Source organism: Monodelphis domestica, chromosome 8, assembly GCF_027887165.1.
Source record: "Monodelphis domestica isolate mMonDom1 chromosome 8, mMonDom1.pri, whole genome shotgun sequence".
Lineage (NCBI taxonomy): Eukaryota > Metazoa > Chordata > Mammalia > Didelphimorphia > Didelphidae > Monodelphis > Monodelphis domestica.
The window spans coordinates 100,737,621-100,751,105 of record NC_077234.1 but is presented as its reverse complement, the minus strand read 5'-3'; the positions used below and the strand labels follow the sequence as shown (position 1 = coordinate 100,751,105).

The window sequence follows — 13,485 nt, the reverse complement described above, 5'->3', positions numbered from 1 at the left end:
CTCAGCACAGGATTTTCCCATGAAACCGCCCTGAGAGGTCCTTTCTTTGCAGTCTTTAGATCTCAAGGACCCTGGTGTGCCCCCCCCCCCCCGACAGAGATGCTCTTCACTCACTCGCTGTCCCGGTGAGAGATCTGATACCTTACTCTGGTTTGGTGGGGGTGGGGTTGGGGGGAGGGGAGGCTCAGTTTACATTTTTGTGCAAGCTTTTCCTCCTCCTTATAGTGTGGAAATGTTCAAGCCCCTGTACCTTCATTTCTATGAGGTACTGGAGAGTCCCTTTGTTCTTCCAAAGGTGATTTTTATGCTCTTTTGAGGTAGTCTATTTCGTTCAGTGCTGGGGAGAGGAAGCGATTCACATCTAGATTGCAGCCATGTTAACCCGGAAGTCCAAATCTCCATTTTATACCCAACAATACCACTACAAGTTCTATATCCCAAGGAGATCAGAGATAAGGGAAAAAAAAGACCCACCTGTACCAAAATATCTTTAGCAGTTCTTTTTGTAGTGGCAAAGAATTAGAAATGGGAGTTATCCATCACTTGGAGAATGGATGATCCAGTTGTAATAGATGGTTGTAATGGACTATTATTTGGCTTTAAAAAATGACACATTGATCACACACACACACAAACACACACACAAAATAACTCTTGGAAAGACATATGAAGTGATGATGCAAAGTGAAGTGAATAAAACCAGGAGAACAATGTATACAATAACAGAAATATTATAAAATGATTAACTGTGATAGACTAAACCATTATCAGCAAGCAAGTTCACAACATATCCACAAGGAACACATGAGGAAAAATGTTATCTGCAGCTGAATAAGGAACTATTGGAGTATGGTTATAGTTCAGAGCATGCCATCTTCTACTTTATTTCTTCATGAATTTTTTATTATATATATGATATGTGTCTTTTGTCATGATGTGAGCAACTTGGAAATATGTATTGCATTACTTAAAAGAATTGATATAACCTATATTAGACTATATATTCCTTCATGGAGGAGTAAAGGTGGAATGGTTGGAGAAAATCTGAATTCTAAAATGTCAGAAGAGAAATGTCAAAAATTGTATTCATGTAATTTAAAATATAAATAAAAACTATTCCTTAAAAAAGGAAATTTTTCTTTTGAGTCTCCTCTGATCTACTAAGAACAAATACTAGGGGGGTAATCTCCATAATCACCTCCTCTGTTCAGGCTGCTGCAACTTCTTTTCATTCTTCTGATTTCTGTTCCTTTTATCTTTTCATTGTTTATTTTCATATAGTCATTTCCGGGGTTTGTACTGCCTCAAAACAGAGTTTCCTTATAAATTATCATACATCTCTAACTCATGTTGAAATGTTCTTCAGTTCCTTCAGGTATAATACAAATAATAAATATTTCACTTAAAACTGACAAAAGTCAAGGGTAAATTTATTGCTGGACCACATTAACTTACAGCTGGAATTCTTACCATTAGCCAGCAAAGAGAGAGATTTGCCTCTCAGAAAAAGTATTCTCTTTTATACTTCTCAGAATAGTTTGTCTCTCATTTGTCATTTTTTCTGATTAGCTGTGTTTCTGTTCAAGTTGATTTTATTAATGGTCTACACACAACTATTCCATTTTTGCCCCTTTCAGGAAAGAAAAATGTTTCAGAAAAAAAGGTAATGATACAATACAACCTAATAAATGAAAATAGAAGGATTTTAAGCAATCAGGGATTCCAAAGCTCAATTTCAGAAATGGAGAAGCTGAAGCCAAATGAAGTTTAGTCATCAAATACTGAGTAGTAGAATCAAAGTTTGAACCTAGATTCTCTGACCCTCAAATCCCATGGTCTTTCACATGCTGCTGTTAAACTATATCTGGTTTCACACATGGCAGGCACTTACTAAATGTTTGTTAAATGAATAAACACATGATGTAGTGGAGAAAAGTGTCATATTCAAATATAGTTCAAGATTTATGAGTTCCACAAAAAAATGCTTGATGTTGACAGCAGTAATTCACTATTGAAAGGAAGGGGGATTTATTTAGTAGCAAGAAAATGTGGGAAAAATTAGACAAAATTCTTTTTAAGATGAGCAACCTACAAGCTGAATGGGAAGTAGCCAGAGGATAGGTAGAACATCTATCTTATTTGTCTTAATGAAATAGGGAAGAATAGTTTTCTATATGGCCACTTTTCCTTAATTTCTTTAACAACAAAACCCTATTTGAAGATAAGATTTTTCCATATATATTGACATTATCACCATTTTTACAATTCCAATGTTGCTAATCTTCATTACTCTTGTATCCTATCCAAATCATCCTCCTTATGATGCCTCATGGTAATTTTCTTGACTAGAATCAATTAAAGCAAGATAGCAAGCATTTACTATGCCATTGCTATGTGCCATGGTACTGTTCAAAGTGCTGAGGACCCCACACTCCAAAAATATTTCAAAAAGCAAAAATAGTTCCTGTCTATAAGTAGCTGACAATCTAACACAGGAAATGACATGCAAATGATTATATACAACCAAGACAGATAAAACATGAATTGGATATCATCTCAGAGGGAAAGCATTAGTATTGGAGAGTTGGGGACAGACTTTACAAATATGAGATTTTTAGCTGACACTTGAAGGAAGCCAGAGAAGTCAGAAGGTAGAGATAAGTAGGGAGGACATTTCGGGTATGGGGCATAAATGTCACACAAATTGAAAATGTCTGGAATCAGGAGATAAAGTGTCTTGTATGTGAATAATCAAAGGGACCACTGTTGCTGGACAGTAAAGTACGTATAGAGGAGTAAAGTGTAAGAAGATTGAAAAGCTTTAAAAACCAAGCTGTATTTTATATTTGATTCTGGAAGTAATCGGGATCCATTGGGGTTTATTGATTCAGGGCAGGCCATATCACATAATCAGACTTGTTCTTTTAAAAGATCAGTTTGATAGCTCTGAAGGATGGATTTGAGTAGGGAGATACTTTAGACAGAGAGATAAACCAGGCTGAAATGACCTTCAGCACTCCACTCTTACCAAATCCTACCTTCATTAAGGAGCTATTCAATTCTTCCTCTTTCAAGAAATGTCTTTGCCAATTTTTTTCAAGGTAAGTTTGGGGAGGGAGAAGAGTAAGGTTATGTTTTTGAGTCAGTATGTGAAATGGAATAATCAATGGCTTAAAGCTAGAGGAACAGCAAAAATATGGTCTAAGTATAAAAGGGAACTTTTTAAAAGCACTCAATTGGAATGGATCAATGGATATTTCCCCATATGTATCTAGGGAAAGAAATTCTCAGAAGGATAGACAAAGTGATAACTCAATTTATCATAAAGTCTATACCCCATTACAAAACTCATCACCATTATAATTTGTCACCTAAATTCATAAATACATAAATCTATACTTATTGCAGTTGAAAGTTAGCTAAAAACATTGGTCCAACCTAGTGAAGACTACCCCCCAGACAAGCAATAGCGAGTGCTGTAAAGATGTCATCATTTTCAACATTTCCTTTGGGCATGATAATGCCTATATTTCTTTGTGCAAAAAATAAAAATGCAAACTCTTGGGTTACCCTTCTGCCCAAGAGTTTTTTTGCAACAATTTCTACCAGTCAATTTATGAAGTCCTTTTGGTTAAGATGAAATTCTAAGGTAATAGGAATACCACCTGGCCTGTGGACCTCCAGATACACACATGATTTGTCTCTTTTTTCCCTTCAAAATCAACCACTAATTTGGTCCCCATGCCATATAGTCCATTCTCTTTGAAATTGTTGGACAGAGGATATGCCTTTGAAATCATTTGACTACAAGTATGCTCCCAAATAAACTTCTTTTCAACTGGAACAGGCATTTCAAAGGAAAAACACATGTCAATGTAGAATCTGCCAAAGTGAGACGAAATAAGGTCTGGAATTAGAAGGCAAAGAGATTGTGTTAAGCAAGGACCAACACGTTATACTTGAGTCCACAGCAGTAAAATAATTTGTATATTGGAAGAGGAACGATTACTGATATAGAAATAACTGACTGACAAGATAAATCCCCACCAGAACATGCTAACTGTAAGTAAAACTCACTGCTCATTCTTTAAGCTTCCCATTTTTATACCATGAAAAAAATTATTTGTTGCCCATGAGAATTGAACAGGGTAAACATTCACACACAAGACCAACCTACATTCTACAAAGCTCATTAAGTAATGGTTATTGCTGGCATGGCTAAAAGAATGAAAAGAAATATGAAACTTTATTTCTCTTTACACAAATTAGATTAGAAAGACAAAGTAAAAGATCAATGAAAAATTTACATAGTCCAAAACACTAGAATTTTCACCATTGTCATTGTATTTTTTTTATCCCAGTAACATTATCTTACATATTCACCAAACATTTATTAAATTCTTATTAGGTTCAAGGCTTGTTTGGCAAGATGACTTTTGTTCAAATCTAACCTCAAATGCTGATTAGCTAAGTTGCCCTGAGTCAATCACATCATAGTTCATTGCCCCAGTCAACCCTTTAAGACTCTCATTTAACTCAGAGTTTTATCAATTCTTTGCGTTGAGTCTTCACATTGAGTTCCTTACACTCAGGAAACATAATACCTGAATACCTCCAAAGTCTCAGCTCCACAAAAAGATAAACACATCAAAAGAATACCCGAGACTGCTTTAGGTACACTGGTAACATTAGTTATTCAGACAATTATTTTTAAGTATGTTCTAAATAAGAGTAGCTGCATTCCTTTAAAAATCATTTTATTTTTAAAAATCAAGTCTTGAAGAAGTGGAGAAAACCTTCATCTGTATGTAGAGAGAAATCTGAAATTGATACTTCATTAGGCAAGTGGAATTCTTAAGGAAAATGGAAAGGAAAAGACACATAATAATAATAATAATACATATTTACCTCCAGTCAAGCTAACAGCCCATACACTCCAAATCTGGGCTTCCTTTCTACACTAGAACTCTTTTTTTTCCAATGATACCTTTTCTCAAATTTGTTGGATTTGTTATTACAATGGAAAAAAAGAAGCAAAGGCTGAAAATTTTAACCTTGATATTTTCAATTTATGTTATCACTTTTAGATTTAAGTTACTAGGTGTTTCGGGTGATAGAAAAATTATATGTAGATTTTGGTATTTCCTTTTCTATATTATATTATCCTTTTCAAAGCTGTAAATTAGTCTTTGTTTGGTAGGCAGTTAATCATGCCTGTGTTTCTTTTTTATTTTTTGATTTGAGAGGTAGCTATAGCAGCAAAACTTGAGGTAAGAAGTTTGGTATGAATTATTATCAAGGGAAATATTCCTTTTTTATTAGGGAACCAAAAATGGAAAATGATGAAGGACTTCTTACAAAGAATAATATAGGAAATCCTCTAGATTCTCAGGTTTGGGGATTCTCATATTCAAGTACTCATAAATGTGGTATCTCTTTCTATTACATAGATCAGAATGTAAGCTCCCTGAGAAGAGAGGACAATTTTTTCCCCTTTGTATTCCTTGGCCCTAGCAGAGCACCTGACATGTAGAAGACACTTAACAAATCTTTAAAAAAAAGATTTTCACAAATGCTTATTTATAGATTTGTTGATTTCCTATAGCCAGACTAAGGAACCACACAGAGAAAGTCAACTGCTACTGCGATATACATCCCAGAGGCTCAAGCCACATAGATTATGCCCAAAGATTCTTTTTTCATTCACCTCCCATCTCAGCAGTTCCTCTCTAGGAGTCAGAATTTCCTAAGCCTAAAATTAGAGAAAGGGCCTCCTTTGAACAATCCTACCCTGAGTTTAGATCCCTTACTGGGAGTTCTCACACTAATAGCAAATGCTATAGGTCTTTTCTACCTGTGTGTTTCTGGGAAGAAACTTTAGGAAAAAAGAATAGGAAGCTGATTGCAGAAGCTGAATTGTGGGAATCTACTCCCTCATCCCCCTCTCTTTAACCCTTTACAATAGCATGGGAGAGCATCTGCCATGAAATGCTACTATATCTTTCCAAATTGGAGCATAGCCCAATGAACAAGCGATCACTAGGGATTTGCTAGCAGTTCAGTCATCTTGAGTTGTGTCCAACTCTTCAAGATCCCATTTGGAATTTTCTTGGCATAGCTTCTCCAGTTCTTTGCCATTTCCTTCTCTAGGTCATTTTATAGACGAGGAAACCAAAGCAAACAGGCTTAAATGATTTGCTCAGAGCCACACAGGTCGAGAGTGTCTGATGCCAGATTTGAATTCAGGAACACGAATTTTATTTGGACTCCAACTCCAGTATTCTATCCATTGTGGTACTCAGCTGCTCTATACAGTAAGTAGGAGAGCAAAAAATATAGAAAACAAAGCAGAATACTGAATCAGTTAGTTGATAAGCATTTTTTAACCTCTTAAAACTGTGCTAAGGTTTGGAGGTAAAAGCAAGGTGATTGCTGGCCACTGCAAACCCGATAAAAACGAATGTGAGAACACTGTCAATGCCAATTGCATCTCAGGTACATGAGTTGGGTTCTCCTGCTTATCATCTGATGCCTCCTACTCTCCGTGGTTCAATTTCACTCCTTTTGTGCTCCAGTTAGTGAATCTTCTGTTCAAACATGTACACCAGGACTCAATAGCTTATATGTACAAGGGTATTTTTCCAAATTTGATAGCATACATTTTTTTTAATCACCAGAAAGATCTGCCAGTCCCAAATGAATCTCAGTTAACAGAACTACTTAATGAATATGAACAATGATCTCATTCTCTGTCTTATACCTAATAAGAACTATTGTCCTATGATGAAATTCCCATCTAGGAAGAAGGCTTCAGAGATTTAGAACTAGAAGGGAAATTACTCGTTACAGATTCTTGTCCTCTTATTTCATAGATAAGAGAACCTGAAGCCCCGGGAAGAAAGCTGATTTGCCCAAGGTTACTCAGGCAGTAAGTCGTAGGACTAGCATTTTTGTGGTACTACCTTAAAATCACCAAATGTCTTTTAGCAAGAGGTTTCTTTTCCTTTTTCCAACAAAGGCATCACCCAATCAAATTCAGGGCCACCTGATTTCTCTATGATACATACCCACTTAGCCTGATTAAAAAAAAATGTAGGGCTAACTCTAACAGACTAGCTATAATAGCCAGAGAATCCTATTATAACTTTAGAATATTTTAGATGCCTTATAGCATAGCCTAGTGAACAAAACATCCCTCGGGATACACATGAGGTAGAAGAACACAAATACAGACAGACAAGAAAAGTCACCAAGGAACATCAGATCCCTGGAGCCACACAGCTCTCTCACACAGTGGTCTTGCCTAATTCTGTCTTTCCCTGCTTTCCAAACAAATAGCTTTGCAACTACAGAATAATGGACCAGAGTATAATGACAGAAAAGTTCCAAGGTTCAGACTGTCACTGATTTTATATGTTACCTACTGATAACCTTAGAGAGGAAGAAAAGACCAGTGCCTCTACTAAGACCACTGGCTGCAACATCCCTAGTTAACTAACTACCTTGCCAGCCTAATTGTAGTAAAATGTAATGAGAGCATGAGTCTAAGAAATACAGGAAATTCTTATGTTGTGCTTGTTATTTCCATGTTGATTCAGTTCAAGTCTCTCCTCAGAACTGCCAACTTAATCTGAATGTTTCCAAAAATAATTCATCATTTACTAAATAATTTATCATCCAGTTCCCCTTGCCCCTTCTTCCCAATTTACCTAGTTTAATTTGTGCCAATCAATTTGTTCCAAGTCATTTAGAATTGGAACTTTGAAGTCATCTTTTGCTCTTCCATTTCCCTCATAAACTACATCCTATCAGATAACAGTTTCTTAATCCTACAACCACCAGCCGAGCTCTTGATTTCACTTCCTTTTCACACACATGGCCAATCCCCTAATTCAGTCCCTCATTACCTCTCCCTGACTTAATGGAACAGGCTCCTAACTGATCTCCTTAGCTCTAGCCTCTCTCCTTTCTAATCCATCCTTCACATAGCAGCAGCAAAAATTAATAATGTCTTTAGTGAAAGGTCTTACTGTGCTGCTCTCCTGCTCAAAATATTTCAGTGGCTACTAATTGCTTCTAGCATGGAATGCAAATTCCTTAGCTTGACATTTAAGACTCTACAATCTGGCTTTTTGGCTTTATTCACATTATTCTTTTTTGTATTCTTGAAATTCCTACTGAACTGTACTACTTGTTTCCCAACCTTGATATGCCACCTACTTTCTGCAATGTATGTTCATTTTGTCTCCATGTTTTAGGATTCTTTTATTTCTTTGAACTTCAGTTCAATTGTCTTTTCCTCTATAACACTTTTCTCATAGTCGCCTCCCCTTTCCTAACCCATCTGAAATTATTCACTTCAATTTCTCCATTGCAATAGGATATATTCTTCACATTCCTTTAGATCTCTCCTTTGCCCTCATGACACCCTATTTTATTTATCTGTGAATATATTATATTCTCTTCATGCAGAAGCAAAGAAGTGGTGTAACAGATAGAGTCCTGCACTTGGAATCAGGAATTCCTGAGTTCCACTCTGACCTCAGATACACTTATTTACTAGTTCTGTGTCCCTGGGCTTGATCTCTGCCTCAGTTTACCAAAGTATAACATGGGGATAAAATATTTAATCACCCAATCTATTATTGTAAGAATTAAATGCGGTAATAGTGATAAATTAATACAGTACCTGGCATATAAGTATAATATGAATTTCTTAAGAATAGAAACCACATTGTTGTTTGTTTTTAATCTTTTTATTGTAGGAAAAGGAGGAGGGGCAAAAATAGAAAGATGAGGAAAAGTATGGGGAAGAGGAAGAAAGACAGAGAAGAAGTAGAGGAAGAAGAAAGAGGAGAGAAAGAAGAGAAGGAATTACTTTTTATTTACTTTACAAATATATCATATTTATTTTGATATATATTATTTTCCCTCCACTGAAGTTTAAGTTCCTTCAGGACATGGATTGCTGATTTTTTTTTCTTTGAATTCCCAATGGCTAGAAGAGGTGTCCACCTATGGTAAACACTTTAATAATGCTTATGATGAATTGAATTAAATCAAACCCAGTCAACTTAGTTGCCTCCTAAAGCTGTTTGGAGCTCTGTGAATATCACTCAGGTACTTTGGTGGGCTTGTGATCTCACTGATACAGATTCTTAGGGCTAGTACAAAGCAAAACATTTATACAAAGTGTTATAATGTACAAAGCACAACCATGATGTCTCATTCTACATGATCCTCTTCTATATTCTCCTACAAATTCTTCTCAAAAGTCCAATCCAACTCACTGGCCACTTTCCTTGGAGTCTTTGGGAAGCAGTTACCTTTTCTCCGTAGTCCCTAATTTTCACTAAATGACTGTCCTACCTCCTTTTTCTATCATACTTGTCTTCAGTTCTAGTTTTTACATGCAAATCATCATTGTGTCAGATTGTGGGTCTCTTTATTGTTCTTTCTGTCCCAGCAATTTTGCTTCTTTGCCAGTCACAGTGATCTATGATTTACAACTTTGTGTCCTCACCAGAAGGCTATTGCTATTCAATAAATGAATTTTAGTAGGATCCTGCCACCAAAGACCATTGTAAGTAAAATTTTATTATCCAGCATTAATGTTGCTCTTTTTCTGTTTTGGATAAAAAATGACCATAGAAGTAAGAAGAAACATGCTAACAAGTATCTTTAAACCTGAAAAAGTACATTTACCTTCCAAATTTGCCTGAATTAATCCTGGGAATGAGTTTATATATAGCATACCAAGAATATGACACCTTCTATGGAGCCACAATTTGCCGGTTCTACCTAAAATTCTCTCTAAAAAAGTGGTTCTTGAATACCCATAAAATTTTTTGAATCTTAACTACAAAATAATCATTGTTCAGGTAAGAGTGTCTTTGAATTCCTCAATATCTGACCTCTGGTGCATCTTCTCAAAGTATGAAAAGGATACATAATTTGAGGAAAAATCTGGCCTATGCATGTAGTCATTCTAGACATTTTGTGACTCTATTAGTGTAACTATATTTTAGATCTAATTTGGAACACATTATTTTCATTTGAGTGAGACAGAAAATGATTAAATTGGTTTTGTTCTAAAAACATATAGCCTCATTTATTTTGTGAACTCTGCCTATAATGATTTGCATTTCATTGTCTCTACTGCTAGCTGACATCCACCATAATATAATCATTTCCCTCTAGTTTTGTTCTATTTCTTTTCTCACCTCCTCTTAATTACCCCTTTTGTACCTCTGCCTGTGGTCTCTGTGCCTTGAATGCATAGAGGTACCAATTTCACAACCCCTAAGGCTTGTCAGGTTAAAGATTAATGAGCAAACTTTACCCAGAGGCTTTAGAAAGGTTAAGCATAATTACAAATGGGTATTTTATGCAATGTTGGAGATATGCAAGCTGCTTCTCCCCCAAAAAATGAGAAAAAAAGGGAATGGAATTTGTGAGATTCATGTCAACCATGCGTATCTTCTGAAAAAAGAAATAAATTAGTATGAAACCTGCAAAGACCTGGGAAGTCCTGCCCTTTGTTTTAAGCATGTTTATAATTTTTTTTTAAAGCACTATATGGTAGAAATTAGGCTCAATCTCCAGCCAACAGTAGCATTGATTTTTAATTTTACCTTCCTTCTTTGCTTTGTAAAAGCACTTCACATACCTTTAAAATAAAATGAAAAGACATAGTCTAAAGAGCTCATGTCACTGAACATTAATTTCAGGAAAAATAAGGTAACCTTGATCAGAATAATTTGTAATTCCCATTTGAAATATTACAGCACATAGTGAAGTGAACCACTTTCCACAAGCCAAAAAAAAGTCTTAAAGCCTTTTCAGAGGTGCAGGTTATACAATTACTATAAAGTATGAGATGAACATATGGTCATCCCAGCACCATAGGGATTGTATTTGGATTATGGTAATTAAAAGAAATGCAGTCAGTGTTTTACTAATTATAAAATTTATCAGGGTTAAAACATTAATGCTTATGTGTCAGAAAGCTATTGACCTAATTGGCTGTTCTTTTCCCCACAATGTTTCAGAGTAAGGGAAAATGTTAGAATAGAACTCTGAAATGGAAAAGCAAGAATATTTAACTCTATATGGGGAGTGAGGGAGGATGGGATTGGTGCTTTGTGAAAATGGATAAAATGATTCTTCGGGCATATAAATTCAGGAATAGAATGATTTCATTTTAAAGAAAAAATATTTCTAAATTCTGAGACCCAAAGACCTTTATTTTAATTGAATTGCAAGGATTTGACAATGTCACATTTTTTGCCTGGCATTTTAGGGCCATGAACTCAGGAACTCTCTCTTCTTTGCCCAGCAGGGCAGGCTTACATTATTTCCACTGGGGGCCCATGAAAGAATGCTCGCTATCATCTGCAGGGTAGAAGAATCTGTATGTACTGATAGCTATTATAAATTGGAATTTTTCCTATATGTTCATATTCATAGGATGATAGGATTATAGGCACAGAGCTGAAAGTGAATGAAAGAGATCATCCAGCCTAATTCCCTCAAGAACCCAAGATCCAGAGAGGTTAAGGAGCTGTCTGAGGTCCTACAGCTACTAAATGTCAAAGGTACTATTTGAATTCAGGCCTTCTCCACTCCTACTATAATTCCACCATTTGTTGAATAAAAATCTTAGGGGAAAACAAAAGGCCATTGACTATGAAGTGAATGATAAATCATGGCATCCTAGGTAAGTTGCCTTTGGGAAAAGTCCTACACTACATTAAAGACAAAGAGATTTATCAGCCCAAATCCAAAGGTTAGAATGCTGATAAGGAGAGATTTTGAGTATTCATTCAGGGAATCAACATTTACTGAACCTAGACTGGGACCAGAATTGCAGGGCTGTTCCACAAGGTAGCAGAAGCACCATAAAGGTTAAAACCAAGGGATTGTTGAGATCCCTGGAGATAGTGTTACATCCTTAATGCTTTAGAATATGTGAGTATAATACTTTATAATAGAATGTGGTTTCCATATTGGAAGAGCTCTTTCCACCTACATAGAGAGTTGGTCTTCATGAGTTAAGTGTGGCCAACAAAAAATTTTTCTACCAGTGTTCAAGCTTCTGTTGATAGACTTTTCTGAACTCTGCTAGGTTGTTCCTTAAAAGGTAAATTCACAGTCCATTATTGGACAACATATAAAAACACAAAACAAACCCAATTTCTCTAGCTAGTATGAAAGTGAGTTTTTCCTCTCTCAGTTTTCAAGAGCCCAACATCAAGGAGCATCTAGGTGGCATATTAGGGTGCCAAGCCAAGAGTTGAAAAGACCTGGGTTCAAATCTAGACACTTTCTAGCTATATGACCCTGGACAAATCATTTAGCCCTGTTTGCTGAACCCTTTGCCCTTCTGTCTAACAGTTGTTACTAGGACAGAAGGTAAGGGTTTTAAAAAAATAAGTCTCTCATCTACTGGAAAAAAAAAACCCAACAACTTAAGTACATGTATTGCAAAGATTGACATATTGGGACAGCTAGATAGATCAGTGGATGGAGAGCCCAAAGACAAGACGTCCTAGGTTAAAATGTAGCTTCAGTCACTTACTACCTATGTGACTCTAAACAGGTTACTTAAACCCAATTGCCTAACCTTTACTACTCTTTCTGCCTTGGAACCAAGACTTAGTATTCATTCTAAGATGGAAGAGAAGGGTTAAAAAAAGTATCCAAAACCAACTTCATTTCTTGATGAGGCATCAGTGTGAGCCTCTTTATCCTTAAAGTTTCATGTCTATTAAAAAAGAAATACTATTCATAATTCAGAGTTGAAATCGTGGTCACCAAAGATTTGCTTTACTTTCCACCAGCAAATACAAAGGAAACTGCCTTTTGACCCCACAGAATTAAAGAAATAAACCTGTTGTCAATAACTTTGCCATCAACCACATTAGTGTATAGAGCTCTATAGTCATAAAAGTAACACTAATTTGTTACCATTCTGCTTGAAAATCAAAGAATAATTTTCTCATTAAATACATTAATATTCAGATAAGAGGTTCTTAACCTTTTTAATACCGTAGATCTCTTTGGCAGTCTGGTGAAGTCTACTAATCTCTTCTCAGGATAATGTTTTTAAGAATCATAATTGAAGAAAAAGCAAATTTTCTTTTAGAAGCTAGTGAAAATCAAAATATATTTTCCCACTTGATGTGATAGAATCTTTTAAATCTCTCCATTAAATTGTGGAAGATCTGTGGCCTCCAGATTAAGAAATCCTGGATTAAAAGGATAGATTTCTATGATCCCATTCATGGTGGGTGAGGACACAATGTACACAAGAGAAAGAATATTATCTTTGGAATCAGAAGACTTTTGTTTCCAATTCTACCTCTGGCACTTACTACCTAAATGGCCTTGATCAAGTCACTGAAATTCTTTATGTCTTGGTTTTGTCATCTATAAAATGATAGGATTAGACTAACTGGTCTGTGAGGTCCCTACTAACTCTAT

General features: G+C 35.7%; 1 long non-coding RNA gene across 1 annotated transcript in view; it reads left to right on the top strand.

Moving 5' to 3' along the window:
* LOC103106099 (uncharacterized) overlaps window positions 1-13,148 on the top strand; it is a 35,541-nt gene extending 22,393 nt beyond the window's left edge. The window contains exons 3-5 of the long non-coding RNA XR_001624267.2: window positions 6,873-6,928; window positions 8,766-9,020; window positions 11,470-13,148. This is a non-coding gene — a long non-coding RNA (uncharacterized LOC103106099). The remainder of the gene's footprint in view (window positions 1-6,872; window positions 6,929-8,765; window positions 9,021-11,469) is intronic.
* Window positions 13,149-13,485: the final 337 nt, after the last annotated feature.